This window comes from Rousettus aegyptiacus, unplaced genomic scaffold (assembly GCF_014176215.1).
Source record: "Rousettus aegyptiacus isolate mRouAeg1 unplaced genomic scaffold, mRouAeg1.p scaffold_m13_p_11, whole genome shotgun sequence".
In the NCBI taxonomy this organism is placed as follows: Eukaryota; Metazoa; Chordata; class Mammalia; order Chiroptera; family Pteropodidae; genus Rousettus; species Rousettus aegyptiacus.
Window position 1 is genome coordinate 46,923,760 of NW_023416286.1, and position 9,689 is coordinate 46,933,448.

Sequence of the window (9,689 nt, forward strand, 5' to 3'; positions counted from 1 at the left end):
GAAGTCCTCCGCAAATGCGTCGTCTCCGGCGCCCGAGACGGGAGTCGCGCTGTTGGTTCCGATGCGCTGACTTGACTTTTGGGTGGCTGGGACCTTGCGGGGCCCTGGAAGCCTTTCCTCTCCGACTGGAGTCTCGTGGGACACTCAGCGCATTTACATGTCGCTGTGCCGTTCATTCAGTAACTTGTTTTCGGTGAGGCTTCAGCGTCCAACGGCTGGGCCTGGTTTGAGTTCAGCCCCACTTCCCCCGTGTAGGATGTTGGGTGAGTTCCTTGGTTCCAAATATACCTCGGTTTTTGTTTTTTGTTTTTTGTTTTTTGTTTTTTCCACTTGTAAAAATGATGATACCTCAGGGTCTGGCAGTGAGGGTTAGATGAGCTCTCAAACCAAGTCCTGGCACATGATGATTTGTCTTTGCTATCCACACTCGTGTCCCTTTTATTGTCTTTTGGCAAAACTGAAAGGCTCATTCCTCAACATCTGGTAGAGGAAGTCGTGATAAAAAAGAAAAAAGTAAAAATCTGTTATAGTAAAACGTTGAGTCTGTACAGTAGAGTATTATTGAGTGAAAAAAATGAATTGTCAACATGCTGCAATGTGAATGAACCTTATGCTTAGTGAAAGAAGACAGTCACAAATGACCACATATTGTGATTCCATTGACACAGATTCCGTCATCAACCAGACCTTACTCAGGCTGCCTTATCAGAAAACATGCTGAACTCTTTTTTGACTAGGCCTGACTTTTGGACTTCCCTGTTCCTTTATGCATTGTCCAACTTTAGCAAGAATTATGAGAAGTCAGTTTAGCCAGAATTCTCCACTCGTGATATCTGATAACTCCTGATTTAGGACTGAATTCTTCACCCCCCACCATACCCTTTTAATGTTTAATCACCCTGGTCAGACTTTAGCAAGAATCTTGTTAGGTCAATTTGGATAGAAACTGAGGGCAAATGCTGGGAGAGAGTGTGAGGAGAAGAAAATAAGTAGAATTTCCTCTATTAGGCAAACTACCCTAGAGCATATAAATATTTGGCAGAATTTTTAGTTCCTAATCTCTAGTCATTACCTGAAAAGAGTCTTACCAGGCTAATGGCAAGGTGTTGGAAGGTTTGTTTTCCTTCTAGAGGCTTTAGAGGAGAATCCAATGCCTTGTCTTTTCCAGTTTCTAGGAGCCACGTGCATTCCTTGGCTTATGGCTTCCTCCATCTTCAAAGCTAGCCAAGTAGCATCTTCAAATCTCTCTGTGACTCTAACCTTCTCTCCTGCCTCTCTTTTTCACTTATGAGGATTACACTACACCCACCCAGATAACCCAGGAAACTTGTTTAAAATCCTTGATTTAATCAGTTCTGTGCAGTCCTTTTTGCCATTTGAGATAACATATTCACAAGTTCAGGAATCAGGTATAGACATCTTGGGGGCTTTTATTTAGCTCACCACACTACCTCACCATGTCAGCCACCCAAAAGGATGCCTTTATTATAACAAGGTAAGAAAATACAGATGAATCAGATAAAATTCACCCTTCCTTCTGAAAACCAATTCAAAGTACATGGACCACTTTTCCCAGGATCATCTGTTCTTTCCAACACCATAGCCAAGTGATTTACCCACTCCTTACTGGAGGGTAGCCTTGGGGCAGGGAGGGCAGACTTCAGCCAGAGACAGAAGAGTAATAAAGAGAAGGCCGAGGAAGCCCTGTGAAAAAACTCTGAGCCATCTTGCAGGGCCACACCATGGGAGAGGCAACAAGTGTGCCGTTTGATGAGAAAGGGGACAGTGGAGTTAGACTGCTTTGGTTCAGATTTTGGGCAAGTTCTTCAAACTCTCTGTATATCATTTTTTTCATCTTTAAAATGGGAATGATAATAGCTCATACTTCATAGAATTGATGCATGTAAGGATTCAATGAAATAATTCATATAGAGTACTTAAAATAATGCTGAACATATTCTTGTAATTATAATTAAATAGGCACATCAGTATATATTGCATTGCATTACATTTCATTATTAATGGAATTTATTAGTAGTGATACTAGTAGTAGAGTCTTGCTAACAAGTCTGAGAGACATAAACTGGCAGCATGGAAATCTGTCAGAGCTATTGCTCAGGGTCTGTCTCAGAGTTAGGCAGTTTATTCCAGTTTCATTTGAGGCCTCTATGCCAAGACAGTTCTTTTTTTACCTTCTGGCCTGCTTGACTCTATGGAATGGTTAAAATGCTGCCAAAGTTTCTGGAACCTCAGATAGGGCTAGAGTTTTTCTATTGCAGTAAGACTGGCCAGGTGTTTTGTCATGTTTATAGTCTTTACTGAACTTTTTTTATTAAGCTGTATGTCCTAGTTAAAGTCATATTTGAGATGAATAATTAGTAAAATGACAAATATCATCTAAAATTTTCTTTTCATCAAACTGATTTATAAAAACATAAAATAAAATCATGAATTTAGCTTGAATTACAAGCCCTTAGTAACTAAATCATGTTGACATTTCCCAGATGTGTTCGAAGTGCATTCATCTTTTATTTCATTCTTTCCAACCAGGCTTTCCAAATGTCTTCATGTCTTAGAAGCTTAGCTACAAAGAGATTTAATATGGTAAACACATACCTTTGAAAGCACAATTTATCACTTTTTTTTTTCAGTTTGTTCTTCCCTGCTCTTGATAGCAGCTCCAGAATCCTCCCCACTGAACTCAAATCAAGATGATTGTCATGACATTTGACTATATGAAGAATCTAAAACTTAGAACATTTCATTTCAAAGTTCCAAGATCTTTTAAGTAGTAACCAATATTCATATGAAACTTTTCCCTCTTCAAAGTATCTTTCCATGTAGCATGTCATTCACCTCACACCTTCTTGTGTTGTGGTGGCAAGAGCCTCATTGTGTAGGATGGACTGTGAGTCTCAGAGATTTGCTGAGACTCAGCACCAGGGGCTGGCTCATTCCAAATCTTGTGCTCTCTCAAGTCACTCCATTGAAGGGACATGCAGTGTTCCTAGCTATAGTAAAATTTCAATTATTGGGTCCCTGGACGTTCTAGTTAATATCACTTCTTATTTCAAATGTTGTTGCTAGAAGTATTTATAAGCCATACCAGTTTAATTTAACAAGTTACTAAATGTGGTAGAAGAAATATAATGATGGAAGATTTAATCTGAGAAACGTCGTTCTAAGATCAGTGATAACAATATAGCAGTAGGTTATAGTAGATCTAGAAGGGGAAAAAGCAAAAGAATGAATTGGATTGCTGCTATACACTGACTGTGTCTCCCCCTCCAAATTCACAAAGAATCATGTGTTACTAACACTTGCTCCTGATCTGTCCTCAGAAAAGTGGTCTATCATTTGCCCAGCAACTCCAGGCCAGCCTCAGCCAAGCCAAACAGCAAACTTGTCAGCTGTCCAGAAGCACTCTTTCTTCAGTGACCACAGTGGCGTTGAGAGGATGACATGGCCTCCCCTCACCTTGGATGCTCCATTGCTTAGTAGCTAGACACACATACCTGAGCCCTCCTGGGTACCAAGGCCCAGCCAGGTACTGTGTGGCAGGTTGGCTACATTGGACTCCTACCATGGAAGGAGCAGCACCTTTATCTTTCTAGAATAACAACTTAATCTGGATTTTCTTTCTCTTACTTTCATGTTTTGTTGGATCACCATTGTGGACTTTGTAACCACCACTTTAGTCTTCATGGTTCTAACCATGGATGTGAAGTAAAACAATAGCCAATGGCCATGGGGCTCATCAGACTCACTATATGCAGGGATAAGCACATTATTTTAGGCAGCAGCAATTTAAGAAGATGTATAATCAGGTTGGGTATGTGTGTATGTGTGTTGGGTACACTATTTCCTCCACTTCCTCCCTTATACCTCCACCCATACCCTGAATGCACCAATCAGATATCACTATTCAGGTGTTGGAGGTGGTGGGAAAGGCCAATAGAAAGCCAGGGACAGCTTGCAATGGCCAACAGAATGACAAGGGGGAGTGGGCAGGGTGACCTACCTTATGCTCCTCAAATTGCCTATTTTTCTGCAGAAGTAATTTCAACTGCCTTCAAAATGGGACAATAAAGAATCATGTATAGAAAAAGAAGAAGACATTGATATCATCAATCAAGTCCATAGTATATTAGACAATAATAAATTTTTATCCAAGGGGTTCTAAATCCTTAGCTCATGATTTTTCTGGTGTGTTTACTAGTCTGAAATCAGCCAAATTGTGGGGAACAGCTTCATATTTGTATTTTTATGCAATGCTAAATTTTGTGAAATTACACATGTATAAATCTCTGTTTTGTTGTTTTCATTTTTTGTTTGTTTTTTTGTTTGTTTTTTTATGATTCTTTCCTTAAACTAGTCCATGAAATATAGTCAGGAAAACAAGACATGGGTTTTCAGTATGACCAGAAAGTTAAATATCTCCAGTAATTTCTCAAGAATTTAAATTACTCCGAAATAAAGAGGGAACAATAATCTTGTTCATCAGATTGAGAAGTAATGTGATATTGTCACCACAGGAGAGTAATTTAGAATTGGTAGACTCCTCTTGGCTGAAATTGGAAAACTATTAAGGCTTTGAAAGGACATAAATAATTATTAAGAAGTCAATGATTTGTAAACATCTCCCTTGTCATTTTCCAGTGACAATTCTACAAATTTGAAAATAACTTCTATGGAAATATCAAATCTCTATTTACTGTTCATTTCTCCATGTCCTACTGCGCTTACTGCAGGCAGGCTACTAAGGGTCTGCACCAGACACCTTCTTCTCATTGATTCATTCGCATGTATTTTTTAGTCTCTTGTGTTCACTGTTGTGCCAGGAGCTGAGATGACGAAGGATGGAGCTGCAAAACTTGCAGCCCAACAGAGGTGAGGCAGCGAAAGAAGCGCTTTACAGAGTGTTGAACATCATAAAAGACCCTGGGAATGGAGTCTGGCAAGCCTAGAGGGGAGGTTTGGGTGGAAGGGTGAGGGAGATGGGGGCATAAATTCCCATGAGAAAGGTGCCCTCCTTGCACCAAGGAGCACAGAACATTCTTATCATCAGAGATGGGAGTCAAAGCAAGATGGAGCTCCAAAAACAAACCTACTAAAATAACCCTTCCATTAATTTTCCCTATAAATTTCCTAGTCATTGTCCCATAATTTACTGCCCCTAGCCCCAAACCCCTTTGTCTTGTCACATCCCCACAATTTGTCATTCTTTGTTTTAAAAGGTATATAAGCTTGTGGGTCTAATGGTTTCTTCGGGTATTTATTTTTCCATGTACACATAAAGATATTAAATAAATTTGTATACTTTTCTCCTGGTTTTCTGTCCTATTCATGTCAGTTCAGTTCTTAAGCCAGCGATAGAACATAGAAGGGTAAAAGGAAGTTTTTTCCTCCCCTACAGCTTTTACTCCTACTGCTTCTTAAATATGATTCTATTAAAATTTTTGAGGCATTTAATATTTTTCCAAATTTAATTTTATAATTTGGAGAATTGTATTATAAAACAGCAGCCCATAAAACTGTACTGAAGAATTGTTGATTTCAGTGAATATAGCACTTAGTGATTGGATACATTCTTTTTGATCAGATCTCAGTATTCTCAAGTTGCTCAGTACATATGGATTAAGAACAATCAATTTGCTATTTACAATTTGATGAAATTATTGAAGGGAAAAAAAACATGAGAAAAAGAGTGATAATTCGAGCTGGAGTTGTGGGCTCCTTAAAATTTCTCATCAAACTTAAAGAAAAAAAGAAGATCTTAACTTAGAGTGTCCTGAGTGCCCCTAAGTAATTTGGAAGTGCTCTGTAATTTGTCGCTCTAGCCTTCCTGGCTGCTTTGTCCCTGGAGTTGTAGCTACAGTTCCAGTAAACACCACTAGTGGGCACCACTTATCTGTGCATCCATTGGTTTTTCTTTTAAGGTGCGTAGGGGACTATTGCTGGTCTGAGGCAGTTCATTTTTGTGGAAGTCCCTGACCATACAGGTCAGGTTAGGGACATCAGAAGGTGGTCGTGAGGTTCAGGTTATAAAGCCTGAGAACCAATGAGAGCCCCAGTTTAAGAACTGCTAGGGTCCTTTTGAGTTTCAATTGAAATTGTTAAAGATTTTGCTCAATCATCAATTCAAATGGAGTCTGCAGCCAAGATGTCAAAGAGAAGGCTGAGACTCAGAAGGGCAGCATCGGAAGAGTTAGGAAAGATCACCAAGAGCAAAGATGTGTCATTAGAGACCAAGTGTAAGATCATCTACACCCTTGTATTCTCAATTACTATAAATAGCTGTGAAAACTGGACAGTGAAGGCCAATAGGAAAATAATTGATTCGTATGAAATATGGTGTTGGAGAAGAGCTCTGGGGATACCCCAGAACACTAGAAAAATGAACAAGTGTATCCTAAGGCGAATTAAGCCTGAAACATTGCTGGAGACAAAAATGAGAAAACTGACACAGTCCTACTTCAGGTGCATCATGAGAAGGCAGAGTTCTTTGGAAAAGACAATGATGCTGCGAAGATAGAAGGCAGCAGGAAAAGAGGAAGATCAGATATGAGATAGATCGACTCCATAAAAGAAACTACAGGTATGTGTCTACAGAAGCTGAGTTGGGCTGCCGAGGACAAGACAGTGTGGATGTCACTCATTCAGAGTCACCAGGGGTTGGAGCTGACTCAGCAGACACACCAGGTTCTTTCTTTTTTAGCTTCTGTTTTGAGGGTCTCTCCTATTTGCAGTTTTCCCTCATCTATGGGTTACATAAATGAAAATTAATGTGGTCCTTAAAGAAGTATTATGATGTGTCTACAGTATTTTAGGACATTATAGTTAATGTTGAGAGGAGAAGACAAACCCTACACACAACAGTCCTAGTTGATAAATACCAGAAGCTATGGCAGTTTTTTGAGCCAAACACGGCCTCACTGGGTGGCTCAAACTCAGCATGACCTGGGATAGGCTCATCTATAGACCTGAAAATACTACACAATTTGCTATTTAAAAGTATTCTTCAAAATCAGCTGCTCTTGTTTCCCGGTGGTTAAAGCCCATGCCACAGTTTTCAGTTTTAATTCTGTTTCAATGTGCCCCCTTGGTGTTCTGTACAGCCCAGTTTGTGGAACGTGACTTTAGCTCACAAGAGTTTGCTTTCTATGCTGCTCAAATTTAACCTCCAGGACAGACAACCATTTCTGAAAGTAAGAAGTTACAGACCTTCAGCGCTGGGAGGGCCGTGGATACTCTATCCAACTGTCCACATACGCATTTCTGGAATATTCCCTCACATTCAGGACTCTTAACTGCTTGGCAACCAGAGGGACCTATGTGTACTCTGAGGCTGAAAGAAAGGAGACCGCCCTTTATAATGACCTTCTTCTCCATTTGGGATACAGGGGATACAGGAGTCCCAAGGGCAGCCTTATATGGTCCTTTCAGGCACCTTTGGCTGATTTAGCAGCAAGCAAGAGAGCAAGTAATATAAAAGCTGATAGAATTGGCCCAAAATGAACTTTGGAGTTTCTGGCAGGCCCATATTTCACTGTCCTTGAGAAAAGGGAGAGTGACCACTACATTGTAGAGCTCTCGCTGGGGGCTGGGTGGTACAGAGGAGGGTTCCACGGGTGGAGATGCAAGGAGGTGTTCACTCTCAGGCCCCCGAGTGCAGAGTCAGTTCCCACATACCCTGAGGGGAGCACCTTCTCCATTCTGATGAGGCATCTCTTTGCCTCACTCAGTGCTGGCCTGGGCCACGGCATCTGCCTCAGCATGACACAGCATGGGTCCCCCTTCTCCTCTCCTACTTCCTACTCTTCCATCTTCTCCTTTACCACTCCTTCTTCTTTGCCCCTGCCCTACTGTTCCTGTTCATTCTATTTATGATTATTTAACAGTATTTCAAAGTCCTACACATTTAAACTAATTTGATGAACAGTGTAATATGAGACAAACACATCTTTTCACCTGAAAACATATCCAGCATATACTTTCCTTTTTCAAGTTATCTTCAAAATCAGAGCTCCTGGATGGCCACTTTTCACCCTAAGGAGTATTAATGGAATAAGACCCATTTGCTGACTAAATACTCTCTGAACCAAGTGTAAAGAAGAAAGAGCTTAAATTACCTTGTACAGGAAGACTTGGGGGAAAAAAAAATCTGTTTTCCAACAAAGAGCACACTTCTTGACTATGTGGAATAATTTGACAGTCTTCATAAACTGTCAGCTCTCTGGGAAGTGGTAGGTGGAAAAAGAGAATAATATTCTCATAACCAAACAGCAACATTTCCAATTCTGTGATAGATTGTTTAAATTTCATTACATCGGGGTTTTTCAGGACAAGACTGCAGAGACCAGTCTAAAACACAGCTCTAGGAGTAATGTGGTCATTGGGGTGAGGATCGAGGGACAATAAACACTCATTGTACAGTCAGAAAGTACTGATGTCAGCCCCAAATTGCCACTGTTAAAAGGAGGTGCAAATATGAAGGCTGAAAACCAAGTATACAGGTGCTACAAAAAGAAGATTTTTCTAATAAATTTAGCACTGATCTAGACTCTTAACACAGTATTGTGCCCATTTTGAGGCTTCACAACAGGAAATAGATGTGGACGACCTGGAGAGGTTCTGAAGAGCACCCCTACAATGCACCGAAGGCCAAGCACCCAGTTGCGAGCCAGGTTCTAGCACTATCTTGCTCTATGGATGAGGGTTTCAGAAAGGTTGAGTAATCTGCTGGGAGTCACTCAGTGAATCAGTTGAAGAGTCATAATTCACATTCAGGTCTGTCTGACTCCAGCTCCATGACTTTAAACACCACTGATTAACAAGCTTGCCTGCAAGGAGTAGTGAAGTATCTGGGATGATTCTGTTTAGATACAGAAACCTGAAACCAGACTGGCTATTGATCTTCAAGTATGTTTTAAAGGCTGTGTGCATAAAGGAATGAAAGTATCTTCTTGTTCTTCTCCTTTATTATTATTATAATATTTTTTTAGTAGAGAATTCAACCTAAATTTATAGCATGTGACCTTATGAGGGGTTCACAGTAAGGCGGGGACCATGTCTGTCTCCCTCATCTTGAGTTCCAGGCTGCCCTAGCGCCTGGCACATACACAGAGTTTGCTGAATAAATGAATGAAGGTGTGTATGAGTCTTTTAATCGTTTTTATTATTTATTATTTATTATTTATGCCTACAGCACCTGGTCTTCCTAGGTGGTCTCCTATCCAAGTACTAACCAGGCCTGACCCTGCTTAGCTTCCGAGGTCAGACAGGATGGGGCTTGTTCAGGGTGGTATGGCCCTAGACCATGGACCGTGGCTCCACCTGGGCACGAACCCAGGACTTTCTGCATGTAAAGCAGACGTGCTAACTGCGACACTATGGAAACACATCTCTTTTAACCATTTTTTTGAGGCGTTAACTATAAGATAGCTGTTCATTGTTGCGGAATAGTTTAAGCGTGATCATACCTGGGCATGACAGAGAAAATAAGTAGTTTCTGAGACACTCTCAGCTACACTTAAGTGCTCTATCAAAGACCCACTGATTTCCTTTCACATCTTAGGTTATGTGTTCTGGAATCAGGTTGTAGTGGAGTCAAGTTTCATCACATTGAGTTTTCATCTGATTTATTTAGATATTTGTTAAAGAAAAAAATTACAGGTTTTTAAGGTAAA

At 40.5% G+C, this 9,689-nt stretch overlaps 1 long non-coding RNA gene and 1 pseudogene across 1 annotated transcript; one reads left to right on the plus strand and one right to left on the minus strand.

Annotated features, from left to right (window-relative positions):
• The first annotated feature begins 4 nt into the window (after nucleotides 1–4).
• Nucleotides 5–5,694, plus strand: LOC118609371. The gene is made up of 2 exons (XR_004953368.1): nucleotides 5–263; nucleotides 3,342–5,694. It is a non-coding gene; the product is annotated as an uncharacterized LOC118609371 (long non-coding RNA).
• Nucleotides 5,695–9,199: 3,505 nt separating this feature from the next.
• Nucleotides 9,200–9,318, minus strand: LOC118609604 (annotated as a pseudogene).
• Nucleotides 9,319–9,689: the final 371 nt, after the last annotated feature.